Source organism: Amphiprion ocellaris, chromosome 6 (assembly GCF_022539595.1).
Source record: "Amphiprion ocellaris isolate individual 3 ecotype Okinawa chromosome 6, ASM2253959v1, whole genome shotgun sequence".
In the NCBI taxonomy this organism is placed as follows: domain Eukaryota; kingdom Metazoa; phylum Chordata; class Actinopteri; family Pomacentridae; genus Amphiprion; species Amphiprion ocellaris.
The window spans coordinates 4,803,960-4,826,679 of NC_072771.1; the positions used below are offsets into that span (position 1 = coordinate 4,803,960).

The 22,720-nt window shown below is 38.9% G+C and overlaps 1 long non-coding RNA gene across 1 annotated transcript; it reads right to left on the reverse strand.

The window, feature by feature from the left end:
• Positions 1 to 1,077: 1,077 nt before the first annotated feature.
• LOC118469736 (uncharacterized) lies at positions 1,078 to 22,080 on the reverse strand. The gene is made up of 3 exons (XR_008601924.1): positions 18,813 to 22,080; positions 11,744 to 11,973; positions 1,078 to 10,344 (listed from the first exon to the last, which is right to left on the reverse strand). It is a non-coding gene; the product is annotated as an uncharacterized LOC118469736 (long non-coding RNA).
• Positions 22,081 to 22,720: the final 640 nt, after the last annotated feature.

Sequence of the window (22,720 nt, forward strand, 5' to 3'; positions counted from 1 at the left end):
AGCTCGAGCCTTGATTAAAAATTCCGATCCTGGGACAGTGCAAGTGAGATGCGGGCAATTTTTGGGGTAATGGTGTGAATTTTGATTCATTCCATGCATCGACTGAAGCCAGATGGATCCCTGAGCTCCGTCCTGTTCCCCGCTGGCCCGCTGAGTGACGGCTAACACACACAAACACACACTCTCTGCAGAACACATCAAAACAAATGTTACCAAAACCAGCTGCATGTGAGACCCCTGTGATTGGAGCTTACATACACACATTTACACACACATATATGTACAGGCGACACACACATCTGATGTGAGATTTACGCTCTCAGCTATCTCATGTCAGAACGGAAATCTCAAGGGAAATGAAAATGTCAGATACAGACGAGGGAAGCACTCAAGTCTCTGTATTGTTTAGGGGGTTTTTTTTTGTGCGTTTTCTCTCCGGTTTTCACACCCGACAGTGTTGAAGCGTAACACAAACGTCAAGCGTCCTTCAGCTAATACTTCATCAGTCTTAATCACAATATGCTAAAGAATTAAAGAAGTGGATAAATGAAGAAATAAAGAAAACAGTTAATTAAAACATGATTTATTACTGTGAGTATATTAGTACAGTACAAAACTGAGACACTGGTGCTCCACACTATATTATCTCTATATAATATGGCAGCATTACTTTTTACTGTTCTATTCTCGCCTTATTTTATCTCACTTATTTTATTTCAGTATCATGCTTATATCATATTGGTTTTCCACTTTTCCACAAACATTTTCTTTGAAATTAACAACATTTTGTCTTATCTTATCTGATCCTGCCATAGTTTATCTTAACTTGGTTTAGCTTATCTTGGCTTATCTTATCTTACTATAACTTAGCATAGCTTATTTTAGCCTTGCTTAGCTTAGCTTATTTTATCCTATCATAGTTTATCTTTGCTTAGCTTAGCTCATCTTGACTTGTTTTATCTTACTTTAACTTGGCTTAGCTTTGCTTCTCTTACTATATCTTAGCTTAGCTCTTATCATATGGTAGTTTATCTTATCTTATCCTAGCTTATCTTGGCTTATCCCTCAACTTATCTTATCCTATCTTAACTTATCCTATTGTAGTTTAGCTTAGCTTAGCTTATCTTAGCTTATCTTAGCTTGGCTTACCTTATGTTAGCTTAGCTTATCTCACTCTATCTTAGCTAAGCTGATATTATCCTATCATAGTTTGCCTTATCTTACTTATCATAGTTTATCTTATCTTAGCTGAGCTTGGTTTATCTTGGCTTATCTTAGTTTTACTTAGCTTATCTTACCTTAGCTCAGGTGATGTTAGCTTATCTTAGTTTATCTTTTCTTGTCCTCGTATCTTTCATTGGTGCACACAGGTAATAATGTGAACACAACAGTAAAAAAAAAAAACATAATTTAACAACATCATAAAATAAAAGTCATCTTAGCTTATTTTAGCTTAGCTGGAAAACACAGGATAATTCACTAGAGGGCTTGATTAACTTGATTTAGTAAAAGAATCATTATACAGTGATTGAAGTGATTTTAAAAAGGATCGCATCTGCAAAGAAAAAAAGAATGTTAAAAACAGCTGTTACTTCAACCAGCATTACCAGAATGAGATCTACTTCATTAATCACTTTATTGAGAGGAAATTGCTTAAGTTACACTTGCTCTCATTCAAGTTTAAGCAGTAGAAGAAAATATAAAATCAACATAAGGAGTAAAATACATCCTAAAAATAACATAAAATATAAAAGTGTACATTGTACTAGAACAACAAAAATATAAGTATACAGTGTACAGCTATTATTGTGTTGTTGCAGAGTAAAGTAGTTATTGTGCATACTGAACGTCAACTAGCGTCAGCCTGTTTTCATATATCACTATCTCGTTTTAATTACTTTATTGCTGTTGGTTTACATCTTTACCAACTTTCTTAGTATCAATATGGTGTTTATTTTATATAAACAGTAATTTCATAAATAGGCATGATTATTAATGTGATGTTCTAATATGCTGTAGAAAATCTCATCTTAATTTAATGTCTTGACTGAATTCTTTATAAGTTTAGAAATAAGAAAATGCAGAGAATCAATACAAAGACATACAGTAGCTAATATTACTGTATTTTTGCTATCAGTAGTTCATAGGGGAATATCCAGTAATGTTATTCATAAGTAGAAAAGAACCACAAGTCCTTTAATCTTTCTTTTTCTTTTCCATCCATACCAGTGTTTTTACACTTCATCTCTCTCCAAACCTCATTACCTTCATCTCCCACCTCCGATCAATCAGTTCCACACAGAGGGGAACGAAGCCGCAGAAAGACGTAATCTAATTGAAAGGGGTAAACAGTGATGTAGTGAGCCGTCTTCTGCATAATTGCTTCCCATCATGGCTTTATCTTGTTCCTTTCTCGCTGTTCTCCCGGGGCGTTTGTTTTTTCTTTTTCTTTTTAACGACGGAGGGGTCAATCGGGTTTGACTATCCAGTGAAATGAGGCGTGACACATCTGATTTTTCTCACAATGGATAAAACACTGCTTATTGGAGTCTGGTCCTGTCTACTGATGGACATCTGGGACTGATGAGAGCAGTTATTTCTGATGTAAAAATGGATATTTACTGTAATAGGCTACATGCACAAATGACAGGAAATGTGTCTCAATGACTGTAGTATAAAAACGCCTGTATCTGGAAGGTCCAGTCAACGGTGAATCAGTACTGCTGGATATAACTACACCACAAGACAAAAGACACTCCAAGCAAGACCATGAACAGGTTATTAAAAATAAGTCAGTGGATGGATGCAAGAAAATTTACAAGTCAATGAATGTCCCTTAAAGTACAGTTAAATCTAACATTATGTAATGGAAGGAATATGGCACATGTAAACCTGCCTACAACAAGCTGTACTGAGAAAGGGAGTCACTGAGCAAGAAGTAGACCAGCAAGACACCTACGACTCCTCTAAAGGAGTTAAATGCCTCAGAGGAGGCCACCAAGACATAGATGACTCCTCTAAAGGGGTTAAATGCATCAGAGGAGGAAACCGAGACACCCATGACTGCTCTAATGAAGTTACAAGCTTTAGAGGAGGCCATTAAGACATCTATGACTTCTCTAAAGAAGTTACAACGTTCAGAGGAGGCCATCAAGTCAACTATGACTTCTCTGTAGGAGTTTCAAGTTTCTGAGCAGGCCACCTAGACACCCATGATTCCTCTGAAGGAGTTACAAGCTTCAGAGGAGGCCACCAAGACAACTATGATTTCTTTAAAGAGGTTACAAGCTTCAGAGGAGGCCACCAAGACCCCATGACTCCTCTGAAGGAGTTACAAGCTTCAGTGGCTGAGACTGTACCTGCAACAACTCCTGCTTATTCTTCACCAGTCAAAAGCTTTATCTAATTATCGAGGTCTGATAGTTCTGTGTTCTACTTTCTCCCTCCAGGTGTTTCTTTGTCGTGTATCGTTTATAATAGGTAATTATTACAATCCCCCTTTTTTTTGTTTGATTTGTTTTTTGTGTTTTTTTTCTGTGTGTCTTACATTTTCTTCAGGCCGATCTATGAATGTTTGCATTATAGTTATTGTCAGAATGATAATACACTCTACTTGTCAGTGTATTTCTGGTTTACTGTTTCTCTTATTTTATTTTATCTTTTATCTCTTCATCTTTCAGATACCTTCAAGGTAGGTATTGTTCTATTAGGATAGTATTGTGTTTGATTTTTTTTTCTTTTTTTATGTTGTCGTTTTTGTGTGTGTTTTTTTTTTTCCAAAGGTGAGTGTTACTAATTAATAAGTAATTTGTTTGTTAGTATCCCCCTGGTCTAATTGTTCTGATTTTATTCTTTCTTTCAGGTATTTCTGTATGTGTGTTGTTCCCACAGGTAAGTTTTATACTCCGTTTTTTTCCTTTTTTTTCTTTTTCAAGATGTGTTTTTCGGTAGGTATGGTTTCAGCATCACTTGTTTTTTGTGAGGAAAGATAGACAGAAGAGATAGAATCAGACAGATTGGGGAGGTAGAGTCAGGCAGGGCTCCTGATGGCGGCAGCATCATGATGTGAAGCACGGTGGTGGCAGCATCATGATATATAGAATGGTGGTGGCAGCATCATGATGTATAGAATGGTGGTGGCAGCATCATGATGTGAAGCATGGTGGTGGCAGCATCATGATGTGAAGCATGGTGGTGGCAGCATCATGATGTGAAGCATGGTGGTGGCAGCATCATGATGTGAAGCACGGTGGTGGCAGCATCATGATGTGAAGCATGGTGGTGGCAGCATCATGATGTATAGAATGGTGGTGGCAGCATCATGATGTGAAGCATGGTGGTGGCAGCATCATGATGTGAAATGTGGTGGCAGCATCATGATGTAAAGCACGGTGGTGGCAGCATCATGATGTGAAGCACGGTGGTGGCAGCATCATGATGTGAAGCACGGTGGTGGCAGCATCATAATGTGAAGCACGGTGGTGGCAGCATCATGATGTGAAGCATGGTGGTGGCAGCATCATAATGTGAAGCACGGTGGTGGCAGCATCATGATGTGAAGCATGGTGGTGGCAGCATCATGATGTGAAATGTGGTGGCAGCATCATAAAATGAAGTATGGTGGTGGCAGCATCATGATGTGAAGCATGGTGGTGGCAGCATCATGATGTGAAGCACGGCGGTGGCAGCATCATGATCTGAAGCACGGCGGTGGCAGCATCATGATGTGAAGCATGGCGGTGGCAGCATCATGATGTGAAGCATGGTGGTGGCAGCATCATGATGTGAAATGTGGTGGCAGCATCATAAAATGAAGTATGGTGGTGGCAGCATCATGATGTGTAGCATGGTGGTGGCAGCATCATGATGTGAAGCACGGCGGTGGCAGCATCATGATCTGAAGCACGGTGGTGGCAGCATCATGATGGGAAGCACGGCGGTGGCAGCATCATGATGTGAAGCATGGTGGTGGCAGCATCATGATGTGAAGCATGGTGGTGGCAGCATCATGATGTGAAGCATGGTGGTGGCAGCATCATGATGTGAAGCACGGTGGTGGCAGCATCATGATGTGAAGCATGGTGGTGGCAGCATTATGATGTGAAGCACGGTGGTGACAGCATCATGATGTGAAGCATGGTGGTGGCAGCATCATGATGTGAAGCACGGTGGTGGCAGCATCATGATGTGAAGCACGGTGGTGGCAGCATCATGATGTATAGAACGGTGGTGGCAACATCATGATGTGAACTTTTGATTTACCTTTTCAATATTTTAGAAAACATCCTTTTTTTGCTTCTCCTTCTGTCTTGTTTTCTGCATTTTCAGTTCCATCCATCCACATTATGTGAAGACAGAATAATTTTATAATTTTTATGATTGTCTTTCACCTTTCCGATCGTATTCTCAAATGATTTTGCTAAGTTTTATGGGAAACTTTACGTCTGAAATATGTGCTGAAGCTTCTTTCATTTTAGTATTGATACAATAACAACAAAACAAGTGTATTTGATTAAGTAAACCAACAATGAGGTGTATAATGTTAGATGAAATGCAAGCAGCTGCTGCATGCTGATATGATTTAAAGAAAAACTCCTATAAATCAAACTGCAGGTCAGACTTGTGAAATTTCACCCAGTGATCATGATTCCAGTTGTCTCTATGAGATCTAATTTGTTTCTAGATTGAATATTTGGACTAATCTATTGATGTTCTCCAAAAGCTGTATTTTCTGAACAAATCTTCTCCACACATCTTCACGTTTACTCATTTCAGAGTGTTGGTATTCGCCGCTATCCGTCCGTTCTCCCGCCACTTTTATCTCTCCGCTGTTCGTTCTGTCAGTTCCACTTTGAAAACAGGAAGCCAATTAACTCTGGCGCTCTTATTAAATCCTCCACCTCGCTCTCACTGTTATCACAGTATTCCTGTTGATAATAAATCAGGCAGCAGCAGCTTCGCTCGGTGGAAGTTTACGTCCTGTGGGGGTCTTTGAAAGCGGCTTCTCGTCAATGTCAGAATCAGATGAGTTTAAGACCCGGGAGTCGTTTATTCAGAGCTGCTTACAATCTACCTGAAAGCTTCATGGACACTTTTATACGTCCCAGTGGAAGAGGTGACTGTTGTACAGAAGAAGACCTCAAAGAAACAGTGACAAAATTAAGGCGAATGAGTCAGTCCGTCTATAAAACTGTAAAAGCCTTTGTTTCACGATAAGGTCTTGATTTTTAGCTGCTCTGTATTCACACCTGTCACTTCAAATTTATTCGAAGAACCTGCTGAATCTACAGGAACATCTTCAGACCATCTAATTTAAAAGACTCTCTCTGACTTCTTCTCCATAAATTCCTGTCACACATTCAGATATTTGCAGCTGGAAAACATCACAGTAGCAGTCAGCCACTCTTCCATGTTTGTTTTTGGTGATGTAATTGGCCAAAACTCAAGCCCTGACTTTGATTTGCGGTTTATTATCTGGTTATATCTTCTGTATCAAACATCTGAAAACTCCCTGGAGGTAATTTTTAAAGCAAAATGTTGCATATTTCAAATTCTGTCCACGTACAATCTCACTATTGGAGGTTTATTCCTGCAGAGGAAGAGATTCTAGCTAGTGCAAGAAAAAATTACTTCTTTAATCAGTTTTTTTTAACCCTCTGAACCCCAATAGCTGCCAGTGGGTGTCAAAGGCATGTCATCGTAATTCCACCATTTATCAGAGCCAGAACATGTAACCATCCTTGAACTAATCATTTGTGACAACCAAATATATGTTTCAGATTGAGATGTTTAATCAATATTGTTTTGATATAGACACAAGTGGGACACTGTGGGAGTTTTCAGGATGCAGTCACCTCTTTATGTTGACATTATCAAATGTTCAGAGTGACGTGTCACTGTGCTTCTATAAACTCATTAATGAAAAGCACAAGTCAGTGGATGGTTGCAAGAAAACTGAGAGGAGGCCACCAAGACACCCAAGAATCCTCTGAAGGAGTTAGAGGCTTCAGATGAGGCCACCAAGACACATTTGACTTCTCAAAAGGAGTTAAATGCATCAGAAGCGGCCACCAAGACACCCAAGATTCCTCTGAAGGAGTTGTAAGCTTCAGAAGGGACCACCAAGACACCTATGACTCCTCTGAAGGAGTTAAAAGCATCAGAGGAGGCCACCAAGACACCAATGACTTCTCTAAAGGATTTAGAAGCTTCAGAGGAGGGCACCAAGACACACATGACTCCTCTGAAGGAGTTAATTGCATCAGAGGAGGCCACCAAGACACCCAAGACTCCTCTAAAGGAGTTAAATGCATCAGATGATGCCACCAAGAGATCTATGACTCCCCTAAAGAAGTTAAATGCATCAGAGGAGGCCACCTAGACACTGAGTCCTCTAAAAGAGTTAGGAGCTTCAGAGGAGGTCACCTAGACACCTATGACTTCTCGAAAGGAGTTAAAAGCATCAGAGGAGGCCACCATGATACCCATGACTACTCTGAAGGAGTTGCAAGCTTCAAAGGAGGCCACCAACACTCTTGGAGTCTTGGTAGCAGAGGACGCCACCAAGACAGCACCAAGGATATTCATTAAACTTCTTTATACTCTATTGCAAACACCAGCAATTTTGCACCTTATTTCTTTAACCAGCACGATTTGCACGTTATTTGAATGTTCTTTTGACATTAACAAAGACACAGCTGGAATTTTTTGTTCTACAAATGTTCTGAGAAAGTTCTAGTAACGTTTCCAGCTGCAAAGGTTCTCTATGGACATTCTAAAAATGCTTTGTGGATGAAAAAGTCCCGATAAATCCCATAAAACATTTGCTGAACGTTGCATTGACGACATCCTTCATTTGTTATCATTTAGCATTTTGGGAGTGTTTTATGGAAGAACATTCTGTAATGTGTTCCCTCAACATCCCCAAAATATCCTCAAAATACTGCAGGCAAAATGTTCTATATTAGATAATATGTCACCTAACAGGAACATTATTTGAAATGAGAATTGTGCTTAAAACATTTGAGTATTATATTAAGTGTCTACTTTACATAAATTGTTAGAATATGTAGGTAATGTTTGCTAACGTTGAGGAACCATTTCTTGCTTGTTGGGTAATTCTTCTTGAACAAGAAAATCAAGTAAACAAGACTTGCCTTTAGATTTTTTGTAAGTTCATCTGCATGTTAATAAAAGATTATAGCTCAGACATGATATTTTTAGAAAAATTCACACATAAATCCTGACCTATTCACAGCTGTAACCATATCTAAACCGCGACATCAGACGTGGAACTATCCTCTTAGCTTCAGTGTGTCGCCTTTTGCACTCCAACTCTACAGTTGGTCACTGTGCGCGACGTTAAAACCCTTCCCCGATGCTCTTTCCTGATAACATCCACTGTGCTGATCCTGTCTTACCCTACTGTCGCTGGCCTTTCTGCAGCCTGTTCACCGGCTGGTCCCCGCCATCCCGATGATCGCGTCTTATCTGTCAGAGGAGAGTGCGAGGTCAGGATATTGGAGGGATTTAGCCTCCATTAATGGTTCCTGCTCTCAGATAGCTCGGCCTTCACACACATCCAGAGCTAATACTCCACCAGCTACTCCAGCGGTGTCAAGATTAAAGAGCAATTACAAGCTGCTCTATAAAATGATAGATGGGAAGTGGAGTCAATGCGATGGTGACCCACTTCAGTTAGACGAGAGGATATCAGAATCAGAAAAACTTCATTTTTTTGTAAAAAATAAAGAGATAAGTAGAAGAAGTTGTTGAGATATACAGTAAATTTGCTTTTTTCTGGTTCTTGGTACCATAAATAACCTTGTTATGTGAAATAATATTTGATGGAATGATGATAATTGTTTAAATAAGTTAGAAGTCCTCCTTTTTTCACATTTGTCTCTGTATAAGATTAAAAAAACAAACTTTATTGATCGCTGAGCAGGAAATTTACCTGTTACAGCAGGTAGATACAGACGAGACATGGAAGTAACAGGACAAGAATTGTAAAAATGTGTCCAATAAGGCTTAAAATGTGGATATAATAAAGGTATAATCAAGACAAGGTATGATATGAATATGTTCATTTCTATTATTGCAGTCAAAAACGATATTCAGAGAATAGACCAATGTATTTCATTAGCGCTGAACAGTTATAATAAAATGGTCCATTTTTGTCATTATTGACAATTTTCAATAACTTTTATTGATCTATTTTAATAAAGACCACTAGAAAAGGTTCACCACTTTTTACTTTTCACTTTATTTAAATCTTATTTTAGCTTCCATATTTTATTTCTGCATTATATTGTATTTATATCGTATTGCTTTTCTACATGGTATTTCTTATGTTTTTTTTGTTTTTCTGAGCAATATCTGGCACAGGAACTTCCCTAAGAATTCATAAAATTTTAGGTTAGCTTAGTTTATCTTGGCTTAGCTTAGCTCATTTTAGCTTAGATCATCTTAGCTTAGCTCATCTTAGCTTGGCTTAGCTTAGCTCAATTTAGCTTAACTTATCTTTACTTATCGTATCTGGGTCCAGCTTAGCTTAAATAATCATTTTCTGGGTTTTTAAAAAATATTCATATGCTTACTCATAGACAGAGCTTAAAAATGAGACAAACATACAGTTAAAAAGCTCCTGCCTTCTTGTTTTTGCCTATTTTCTGTCTTATATTGTGGAATGTGCTGAAAAGCTACTTAAAACCTACCTAAATACTCTCATTGTTGGTCAGTTATTTAGTGTACAAGTTTCCATACAAGGTTAATTCTGCTTTGAAAGCTGAAAGTCTGAACTAAACTTTCGAAGTTAACTCTAGTATAATCCCACCTGATTGTATTTTTTATACTTGCAGTTCTGAGCGTACAACTTTAGATCAACAGCGTAAATATGCATTGATAACTTCCATGTTTTTTAACACTTTACTGTGTCACAATTCCAGCTAAACCCCTCTACATCCCTGCAGCATTCGGTCTATAAATCATGAATGGAGGTGAGATGATCACAGTAGAAGCACAAACACATGCAAACACACCATGCACTATTTCAATAAGCTTTACAGCTTCTATAGACGACTGTGTTAATAACTAGAGGTGGTGTGACCTTGTGTGTGGATTATACAGGTCAGTCCAGCTTCGATGAGATAAATGTTCCATCAGGGAGCCTCTACATGTGACCTGTGTCCTGCTTTTGCCTCCTGTTGTGCTGATTGTCAGACTTCTCATCACTTTTGGGTGAAATTCAATTACAGCTACAGTTCAGTGATGGAAGCGATGCTGAGGTTTAGCTGGTGATCGGTCTGTCAGGTACTTTCTTGGTTATTCAATTCATTGCTTGGTCTATAAAATGTAAGAAGAAAAGTAAAATGGTGAATTTTGACAGTCAGACATTGTAAAAGAACAAACTGATTATTATTTGTAAGAATATATATTTTTGATGTGAATGTTTTTTTTGGCCAGTGTTTTTCTGTCATGTTACTAGATGTTATCTGCAGTTAGAGAAAACAAGTTACAGTATAATTTTTCAGTCTTTATTTTTCATTTTTTTTCTTTAAATTAACAGCAAATATCTGTAAAATAATTTTTTTTATGATGTAAATTTATTTTTACCATTTGTATAAATACATACGGCCTGTTTTTGTTTGTTTGTTTTTTAAACAATTAACATGTAAATGAATACCTTTTTTAAAAAATGATTCTATATATTTATATTTTTTGATGATAACTATTTTAATAATTATTTGTAATTTAAAAAAACAGGAAATCAGTAAAATAACAATTAAAATTATTATTATTATTATTATTATTATTATTATTATTATTATTATTATTATTATTATTATTATTATTATTAATAATAATAATAATAATAATAATAATAACAATAATAATAATAATAATAATAATAATAATAATAAGAATAATATTTTATTATTACAAATGCACAATATTTTTTATTTTTAATAGTAGGAAATATCTTTAAAAAATGTTATTTTTGCTGATTTCAATACAGTAAAAAAAGTGTAGTTTTATTGTCAAATGTAAAAGAACAAATTTGTAAACACATGTATTTAGTTTTGCCTTGTTTTATTTTTCTTAGCAATATTTTTTTACAGTTAATTTTTTTCTAGTATTTATATATTTTTCTATTGTAATTATTTTTCTAGTTACTATTTGTAATTTAACAAAATAGGAAATCTGTAACATAACAATTTTTAATTTATTTAATTTATTTTTTTAGTATTTTTCAGTCCCTAATATACAATATTTTTTCCTTCAAATAATGGGAAATATCTATAAAATAATGTTTTTTTTTAATGAATTCAATACAGTAAAAGCTATGTAATTTTAGTTGTTGAGAGAGTTGCTATTGTTTTAATGAGGTTTTGCAGATTTTTCTTTTTAATGTTGATTCATATTTATAGTTCATATGTATGTAAAGCTTTTTAGCAGAGGTTGAAACGTCCTAAACGGTTTGAAGAACATTTAAATTCATTAACTTTGCTCTGATGGAAACATTTTTGAGTAGATTATAAGAAAATAGCAATATGTGAAATGGTGAAGCTGTTAAACAAAACATGTGACTCCAGAAATATTCCTCTAAATGCAACAAGAAGCTCATATGGTCAGACATACTACTATTTCTTGGTATTTTATTCTCCTTTCACAGACCAGAAACCATTAACTGTGCAGATCATAAAACGGTCTCTCCAGGATTCTGAGAGTTTGATCTCATTACCTTCATTTTCCTGCCAAATTAATTCCCTCCGAGTCTCACAGGAGCCGTTGGAAGCAGCTGAAAAGCAGGAAGGAGAGACTCTGGTTCTCCGTGTGACCGGACCGGGTGGCGGTGCAGCAAAGACCTCTGGGTAATGAGGTCTGAAGTGAAGCCTCATTAGCTTCTCTGTTTCCTGACGACCGGTTCAAAAACACTGCAGGGTGATTCTCCAACAGTGACCAGGACCAGAGCTGAGTAGGAAAGAGATAGAAATGAGTGTAACTGACAGTAATAAAGTATAATTTTACACAAAAGCATCTAACTGAGGTCAGCTATAGCATGAATAATGACTTTCATACAGTCATAAAATAGTTTTTTTTTGCTTCTATCACGTTTTTATTCACTGTGGGTTCATTTTAAAAGTCCTTCATCAACCATGGCTGAGAATCTTCCCATTCTTGGTCCATTAGAGCCTCTAAATTAATCTCAAGACCTGCTTCTTATGGAAACTCATGATTGTGCACATAAAATAAACCCAGGAATAAATAGAGAAAAGTGTTCAGTGGGACCATTTTATTGATTATCCACATACAGGGACCTGCAAAAGTATTCACCCCCGTTGGCATTTTTCCTGTTTTGTTGCCTCAGAACCTGGAATTAAAAGGGATTGTTTGAGGGTTTGCATCATGTAATTTGCAGAACATGCCTACAACTTTGAAGATGTGATGTTTTTTAATTATTATTGTTGTGAAGCAAACAAAAAAATAGGACAAAAAACCCCAGAAAATGTCAATGTGCAAAACTCTTCACCCTCCTAAAGTCAGTACTTTGCAGAGCCACCTTTTGCAGCAATCACAGCTGCAAGTCATTTTTGATAAGTGTGAGTTTGCCACATCTTGCCACTGGGATTTTCTTCACAGCGGTGTTTGGTTAGCGGTGCCTCTTGCTTAGGTGTTGCAGCCTCTGGGGAATTTCAGAAAAGGTGTGTATATACTGACAGATCATGTGACACTTAGACTGCACACAGGTGGACTTCATTTCACTAATTATTTGGCTTCTGAAGGTAATTGGTTGCACTACAGCTTTTTAGAGGCTTCATAACAAAGCAGGTGAACACGTGCACATGCCAATTTTCATTTTTCTTTATATACACATATACCATTTCACTTCAAAACTTAGACTACTTTGTGCAGATCCATCAAATAAAAATCAGATTAAAAAAAACGAACATTTAAATTAGAGGTTGTAATGTAACAAAATCAGTAAAAAGCCAAGGGGGTGAATACTTTTGCAAGGCACAGTAACATTCAGCCTTCTTTGTTCTCCTTATTAAAACCTCTCTGTTAAGAGTCTTTCCTCTGATATATGCAGCTGTAACTGACATCTCTGGGTGAAACTCAGATCATTTAGGTACAATTTGTACCAACTGAGAGAACATTTTCACCTTAACTGCAGCTGAGATGCCTTTAAGAAGGTAATTTTACCCTCATTTACTTTAAGAAAACTGCAGTAAGTGTGAAAGAAAGCACAAAAGACCTTTTTACGCTCAGTAGCCAGGTGAAGAAAGTCTAAAAGTCCACTGATGTGATTGAAATTAATGCATTGTTTCCTCTTTAATGACATCTTTGACTCACTTGTGTCCAAATTGCAGCTCTGGATTTCTGTCCAGTCAATAGTCTCCTCTTTTATGTTCTGGTCATGACTTCATTCCTCCTCACATCACTCTCTAATGTGAAACGTCGGAGCCATGGAGGTGTGATTATAAATCCCTGCCATCAATCAGAGGCTCTGGATGTCACAGTGGAAGGCTTAATCTGTTATTAAATTAGTTTTCCTACAAAGAAAATTTAACGGATGGACATGAGAGTGGAATTAATCCTCTCGGATAAATCTAAATTTCTACATATTTAACAAAGCATTAGAAAATATACTGTATAAACCTTAAAATGACATTTTAATGAATGAAACAATGAAAGAAACCTGAAAAAGTCAACTGAAAAAAAAATAAATAAATAAAATTTAAAAAAAAATATATATATATATATATATATATCTTTATAAATTTATAATTTTAATATTTTTTGAAATATATACATATATTTTTAACTGATTTATTATAGATCTATAAATAAGAACAAAGTACAACATTTAAATGAAATAATTGATTAAATAAACCTGAAAATCTCTTTTAAAAATAAACAATAATAATAATAATAATAATAATAATAATAATAATAATAATAATAATAATTAAAGCTGCAAGCAGCGTTGGACGGGTCCTCGCATCCGTGCCAGTCGGCGAATCCACGCACGTCCACCAGGCGGCGCTGCGACTGAGAGTGCATGTCGGCCTACGGATGCGATGAGGGCCGGACTCTGATCACACACGTAAAATTTCAGGCAGATCGGACCATGTACAGGCTAGTTATAGAGCATTTCCTTCCATCCAACAGGTGGCGCTATGACTGTGGCTGTATTTCAGCATGTGAATGTCATCAGGGCAGGACTCTGATCATACATGTAAAGTTTGAGGCAGATTGGAGCATGTTTAGGGCAGTTACACAGCAGTTGATGTTTCATGGCGAAGCATCAAAGTTCAGGAGGCCGCCATGGCCACGCCCTCAGACTTTTGCGGAGCATTTTGATAACTTTTGATCACCCATGCCTGCTGTACATCCTGGCCGAATTTCAGCTTTCTCGGGGTTAGCCTGTTTGAGTTTATTGCTTTTGAAAATGTCTAAAAATGACCCAAAATCGTCAAAACATATGACATATAATTCAAAATGGCCGACTTCCTGTTGGGTTTTGCCATGGGTGTCAATTAGATTTTTGTGCGTGTTGATGAGTTACATACACCTACCAAGTTTCATAATTCTAGGTGACACGTACTGGCCGTAGTAACTGTTTGAATTTTTCCAGGTGGCGCTATGGAGCCATTTTGCCACACACATGTGCAGTTTCCCTAAAATATTAAATGGGTTGCCGGTACAGATATGTGTGGTAATTTTGGTGAGCATTTGAGCATTTTTAACCTGTCAAAAAGTACTTTGTTTATTACGGCAACGATGCGTTGCCACGGCAACAGTGTTTTATGAATCGTCAAAATCTTCACACTGTGCCATCGTCAAGGTGTGACCACTCACCTGACCAATTTTCAGAATGATATGACAAAGTTTCAGGCAATGCCACGTGCAAATGTAATGACAATTTCTTCCTGTTGCCAATAGGTGGCGCTATGAGTATTTCTAAATTTATGAGTGTGGATATGTTCAGACCCGGACTGGTGTCCATCATATCAAGTTTGGTCCAGATTGGACCACGTGCAGCTGAGATATAAATAATTCAATTTTTATGGCGAGAAATTGAAATTCGCCGCGCCGCCACAGACACGCCCTTTGATGACGAGTCACCATTTTCTCTGTGAGTCATCATAGACGTGTTCAGGCTTATGTCACCAAATTTGAAGTGAATATGATCAACCTGCTAAGAATAGTACATCAAAGTGTAAAAAAATGTATATTTCCTGCTACCACAAGGTGGCGCTATGACTGTCAATGTATATAACCACATGGATATTGTCAGGGCAGGTCTCTGATCATACATGTAAAATTTCAGGTGGATTGGAGCATGTACAAGAGAGTTAGACACCACTTCCTGTTTCATGGCGAAGGATCAATATTTTGGGGGGTTGCTATGGCCACGCCCTTTGACTTTTGCGGAGCATTTTGATAACTTTTCATCATGAGGCAGAGTTGCATGTACTGGCCAAATTTGACGTCTCTCGGACTTACCCCCGCTGAGTTATTAATCTCAAAAAATTTACAGCTAATTGAAGATGGCCGACTTCCTGTTGGGTTTAGGGTGTGGCCGTGATTGACTTTTTCGTGTGTCCTGATGGCCTGAATATGCCCCCAAAGTTTTGTAGCTTTAGATGAAATACTCTGCCAGTTGGCCTAATGACCACTTTTTGCAACTTTCTAGGGGGCGCTATGGAGCCATTTTGCCACACACATGCTCAACTCCCATAAAATATCAAATTTTTCGCCGGTCCTGATGTGTGTGCCGCGTCTCATGCATTTTGGGGTATGATAAGGCCGCCAAAAGTGCAATTCAAAAGTTCGCCAAAGAATAATAATAATTAAAGCTGCAAGCAGCGTTGGACGGGTCCTCGCATCCTTGCTGGTCGGCGAATCCACGCATGTCCACCAGGTGGCGCTGCGACCAAAAGTGCATGTCGGCCTATGGATGCGATGAGGGCTGGACTCTGATCACAGCCGTAAAATTTCAGGCAGACTGGAGCATGTTCAGGCTACTTACAGAGCTCTTCCTGTCCATCCATCAGGTGGCGCTGCGACCGAGAGTGTATATTGGCCAATGGATGTGATCAGGGTCAGACTGTGATTCCACATATAAAATTTCAGGCAGATCGGACCATGTACAGGCTAGTTATAGAGCTTTTCCTTCTATCCACCAGGTGGCGCTATGACTGTGGCTGTATTTCAGCATGTGAATGTCATCAGGGCGGGACTCTGATCATACATGTAAAGTTTGAGGCAGATTGGAGCATGTTTAGGGCGGTTACACAGCAGTTGATGTTTCATGGCGAAGCATCAAAGTTCAGGAGGCTGCCATGGCCACGCCCTCAGACTTTTGCAGAGCATTTTGATAACTTTTGATCACCCATGTGTGTAGTACATCCTGGCCGAATTTCATCTCTCTCGGTGTTACCCTGTTTGAGTTTATAGCTTTTGAAAATGTCTAAAAATGACCCAAAATCGTCAAAACATATGACATATAATTCAAAATGGCTGACTTCCTGTTGGATTTTGGTCATGGGTGTCAATTACATTTTTGTGTGTCTTGATGAGTTACATATGTGTATGTTTTTATGTTCAGCTAATATCATTTCCTCTGGACAATGTTTGTGGTGTTAGAAGTGGACGTTTGTAGGGAGTTTTCAGTTGCGATACTTTAATGCATAAATATTTGCAGTGGTGGTTTCACTGCAAGCATCTACTGATGTCACCAGTGAAGTAAATAAAAACAGCATTTGTTGAACTTTATGCCTCTCAGTGTCTGCAGTTAGTTTAGCTGAATCAATGCAAAGATATTTCTATTTTTCTACATGACAGGAATGTCAGTGAAATCCAAATGCTAAGAATAAACAAGTGATCTGCCTGGTCACAGATCCCACTTTAATCCAAAATAAAGACTTTGCAAGGAAATGAACTTGAAATATGAGCCACCAGTAAAAGTTGTGATCAGACAGAAGGGCCTGTATTTTATCTTTGGAGAAGTTTAACATGTAAGTTTGTGCAGCTGATCAGTGGTGAGGCCTGTGGATGACTGGAGATGTGTGTGGACACTTAGACGAAGCAGCAAATGTGTTGAAAATGAGTTGTCTTCTCAGAGTCTTGAAGATGTTTTGTCAGAGCTAAGAAAGAAGTAAGAGATCCTGCAGGTGATTGTTGAGTGGTGTTGAGGAATTTGAATGTAGAGGAATAGCAAAGAGATTTTGAAGATATTTAAGCCATAAGTTGTATTTTATTTGTTTGCTGTTCTCTCCCATTTGTAGTGAAGAGAAGTGATTTGACATGAAGAATGTGATTTGTGTGGCTTTGAAATTGTGTTAAAATGTAAAAATGAGTGATGAGGAGAAGTGTGACTTTTTAGTATTGTGTTTTTTAGCGTGTTCTTTAAAAGTTGTAGGTAGATTATGTTCTTTTTTTGATTTTGTGGATTGTTTTTTTTTTCTTTCAGTGTTGATGTCACCGCCTTGACGAATAGAAGAAAAGCCTGTATTTGGGTATGTAGGACCGGTAGTCCAGAGGTAGTGATGGTGGTTTGGAACTTGGAGAGTGCAGGTTCAATCCCCCACTCTGCTCAAGCTTTTTTTTCACATTTGGGCAAAATTCGCCAAAAATCTTCTTGAATTTACGCTCTTTACGGCCTCTTACGCTCTTTACGCTCTTTACGCTGCTTTCGGGCAACTTCTTGGTTTTGTAGGAACACCCTTCAACTCCAATCCACTGACACTCCACACCACAGACCACAACCTTTCCACTCCACTATCATCCTCCACAAGGTTCCCAGTGGGGATTCGAACCGTGACCCTCCACATGACAGACACACAACCTATGTGTGAGCTATCTTTCACACAAGGTCCTTCGTGGACTTTGTTGTAATGATGGTTGAAAGAGGTTGTCATACAGCCAAAGTATGTATATATTGTAAATAAAGCTGCTGTAACAATGTAAATTTCCCCTGGAGTGGGGAGAAATAAAGAACTTTATCTTATCTTTATCTTATCTTAAAAAGTGTCAAAAGAGCCCTGGGCTGGATTCGAACCAAAAACCTCCTGGATGAGAGGCAGATAACTTACCACTGCGCTATCCTTCCTACTGGGTGTAATTGTTAGTTTTCGTAAATGATGGTACACAAAACTATTAAGGAGGTGAAGATAATAAAGGTACTAAGGTGGATTTCAACCGGGGACCTTCAACATGCCAGGCAAAAAACTTACCTCTACACCACCTGTCCTACAAGATGCTGCTCTAACTTTGCTTAAATGATGCTAGCAATTAGTACTGGAGCATCCAAAGGACACATAAAAAGTGTGAGTGGGGATTTGAACCATGGACCTTCAACATGTGAGGCACAGAACTTACCTCTGCACCACATTTCCTACAAGGTGTTGTTGTAAATTGGCTTAAATGATGGCATCAATCAGTACTGGAGCAATCAAAGGACAAATAAAAGGTGTGAGTGGAGATTTGAATCATGTGAGGTACAGAACTTACATTGTAGGTTTGTTTCTGAGACTGAATACACCCAATCTCATCTGATCTACAAAGCTAAGCAGGGTCGGGCCTGGTTAGTATTTGGATGGGAGACTACCTGGGAATACCAGCTGCTGTAAACTTTTTACTTCTCCTCACAACCTGAACAAGACACTGCTGGTCATTCACTAGAGACAGCTATCAACTAAAACCTCTTGGTTTCTTTATTATACACTCTATGAGGTGGATAAGCTGCAGCTCATGCTGATTTATTGCTGGTTCTGGTTGGAGCCAAAGAACAAAGGCGTCACCTGTTGGAGCAGCTGATGTCCTGCAGCCTCTTCACCACAGAAAGCCTCTGACAGCTTCAATTCTTTACACTCTGACTGCAAGACACCAATCACATAGGAACATATACATGTGTGGAACAAAGAGCTGAACTGACACTCAACATGTGTTTGACCATTTATTGATAAAGACATTCAAACATGTCTAGAGATAGAACACCAACGCACGGTGTAAGAAAGGTCAGAACAGACTTCACCTGCTCAGGAAACTGAGGTCCTTCGGGGTGCAGGGAGCAATTCTGAGGACCTTTTATGGTTGTGTGGTGGTATCAGCCATCCTGTATGGAGTGGTCTGCTGGAGCAGCAGCATCACGGCTGCAGACAGGAAGAGACTAAAGAAACTGGTTAAGAAAGCAAGCTCTGTCCTGGGCTGGTGGTAGACAGGAGGATGATGACAAAGCTGTTGTCTATCATGGAGGACATCTCCCACCCCCTGCAGGAAACAGGACCATCACCGGCAGCTCCTTCAGGGACAGACTGCTTCACCCACGATGTTTGAAGGAGGTCCTTCCTTCCTGCAGCAGTCAGACTGTGTTCAATCAAGCCTGCTCCCAGTAGTTCAGATCACCCATGACGTAACTGCAATAAAATGTAAATAAGTCAATATGTGCAATTTCACAAGGTTTTTTTTTTTTTTTACAAGCATTTCTATTTCTTCTCTAAGGAGAAAGCATCTATTTATATCTGTGCACTGAGTGCTGCTTTTCTTTTTACTTTTTTTCCTATCTGCTACTGCCACACTGAAAATTTCCCCACTGCAGAATCTACCTATCCATCCATCTATCTATGGTCCATCTACCTCCCTACCTATCTATCCATCCATCCATCCATCCATCCATCCATCCATCTCTCTCACGGGTGTGGGGGTTGATTCACCTGTTCTCAATCACCTTAATCCACGAAGGCCCGGTTCTTCATTCTTCCGCTCTCTGCCAGACCAGAGACTTTGAAACCAGAACCTTTCTCCTACAATTAGTCTGGTTTCCCCTTTTTGTTTTCACCTTGGTTTAGTTATCCTTTCTGTGTTGGTTTTAGTTTCATTCGTTAAATAAACTCCTTGTAATCTTTGACCTGTGTCTGCAGATGTCCTGTGACACCAATGATCCCATCTGATATTTAGCATGTTTTCAATTATTGGTCCCATTTCTTAAAAAAAAAAAAAAAGCCCCCTGAAATCTGATCAGATAAATGAATGTGAAACTACTTTGGGTCTGCTGCAGCTGCCTCCCTCTGATCTTGTTCCTGCCCACAGCACAATCTGATCAGTGAAACACTGAAGGACAACTTCAGCATGTAAAACATAAATAAGCAAAGGCTGCAACTCGTGATTATTTTAATTTTAACTTAACTTTATGTGCTGTTCAAAAACTTTATTTTTTCTGCAAATGTGTAGCGATTCCAAATCTTGGTTATTGATCTCCTTGATTACAAAAAAAATCTGTATCGACCCGGAAAAAAAACAAACATGTCAGGCACCCTATGATGTTAACTGTTTGCCTGAATGTTTTTGTTTAAAATCCTCAGTAATAACCTTTGACTGGTTGCTTTTAACCCTGTAAAACTCACTGCTGCAAAAATACAACATCAGCTTATTTTTTAATTACTATTTTCTATTATATATATCTGAAATAAACCCTAATCTGGGGTCTGACAGCAGCGTGAGTTCAAAGAAGCTGCCATCAGCTGCTGCACTTCTGTCCGTCCAGCAGATGGAGCCATGGAGCTGCAGTGAAGTGAAGAGCAGCACAAGGCAACCACCACTTCCATCCACTGACGCATTCAATTTGACTGACGCTAATGTTTTATTGACTTCCAACCACTAAACCAATAAAAGCTGCAAGCAGCGTTGGACGGGTCCTTGCATCCGAGCGGCCCGACTGGCCCACGCATATCCACCAGGAGGCGCTGCAACTGAGAGAGTAAAGTTTCAGGCAGATTGGAGCATGTACAGGCTACTTACACAGCACTTCCTGTTTCATGGCGAGAAATCCAAAATGGCCGCCAAGTGGCACAAAGATGTGATTAGGGCCGGACTCTGATCATGCATGTAAAATTTCAGGCAGATTGGAGCATGTACAGGCTGGTTACACAGCACTTCCTGTTTCATGGCGAGAAATCCAAAATGGCCGCCAAGTGGCACAAAGGTGTGATTAGGGCCGGACTCTGATCATGCATGTAAAATTTCAGGCAGATTGGAGCATGTACAGTCTGGTTACACAGCACTTCCTGTTTAATGGCGAGAAATTCAAAATGGCCGCCATGTGGCGCTATGACTGTGAGTGTATATCAACCTATGGACGTGATTAGGGCTGGACTCTGATCACGCATGTATAATTTGAAGCAGACTGGAGCATGTACAGGCTAGTTAGACAGCACTTCCTGTTTCATGGCAAGACATTCAAAATGGCCGCATTCCGCTGGTAACTATGGCCACGCCCTCAGACTTTTGCGGAGCGTTTTGATAACTTTTGATCAACCATGACTGGTGTCCATCCTGACCAAATTTGAGCTCTCTCGTGGTTACGCTGTTTGAGGTTATAGCTTTTGAAAATGTCCAAAAATGACAAAATTGTCCAAAATATGAATCATATTTCAAAATGGCCGCATTCCGTGGCTCGCCATTTCCACGCCCTCAAACTTTTGCAGAGCGTTTTGATAACTTTTGATCAACCATGACGGGAGTACATCCTGGCCAAGTTTGAGCTCTGTCGGGGTTAAGCTGTTTGAGTTTATAGCTTTTGGAAATGTCCAAAAATGACAAAATTGTCCAAAATATGAATCATATTTCAAAATGGCCGCATTCCGTGGCTCGCCATTTCCGCGTCCTCAGACTTTTGCGGAGCGTTTTGATAACTTTTGATCACCCATGACTGGAGTACATCCTGGCCAAATTTCAGCTCTCTCAGGATTACGCTGTTTGAGTTTATATATATCCAAAAATGTCCAAAAATGACTCATAATTCAAAATGGCCGACTTCCTGTTGCATTATGGGTAATGATGCAAGAAGATTTTTTGTGCGTCTTGATGAGTTACATATGTGTACCGAATTTCAGAAGTCTAGGTCAAACACTGTCCGGGGACTGAATTTTCTTAATTTTCTAGGGGGCGGTATTGAGCCATTTTGGCACGCACGCGTGCCATTTCCCTAAAATATCAAATTTTTCGCCGGTTCTGATGTGTGTGGCGATTTTCATGCGTTTTCGTGTATGTTTAGGGCGTCAAAAAGGCCGATTTCCCGGCGGACAAAGAAAAATAACTTTGCGCTCTTTGCCTTTTCCAGCAACTTCTTGGGTTTGCAGGAACCACCCTTCAACTCCAATCCACTGACACTCCACACCACAACCTTTCCACTCCGCTATCATCCTCCACAAGGTTCCCAGTGGGGATTCGAACCGTGACCCTCCACATGACAGACACACAACCTATGTGTGAGCTATCTTTCACACAAAGTCCTTCGTGGACTTTGTTGTAATGATGGTTGAAAGAGGTTGTCATACAGCCAAAGTATGTATATATTGTAAATAAAGCTGCTGTAACAATGTAAATTTCCCCTGGAGTGGGGAGAAATAAAGAACTTCATCTTATCTTTATCTTATCTTAAAAAGTGTCAAAAGAGCCCTGGGCTGGATTCGAACCAAAAACCTCCTGGATGAGAGGCAGATAACTTACCACTGCACTATCCTTCCTACTGGGTGTAACTGTTAGTTTTCGTAAATGATGGTACACAAAACTATTAAGGAGGTGAAGATAATAAAGGTACTAAGGTGGATTTCAACCGGGGACCTTCAACATGCCAGGCAAAAAACTTACCTCTACACCACCTGTCCTACAAGATGCTGCTCTAACTTTGCTTAAATGATGCTAGCAATTA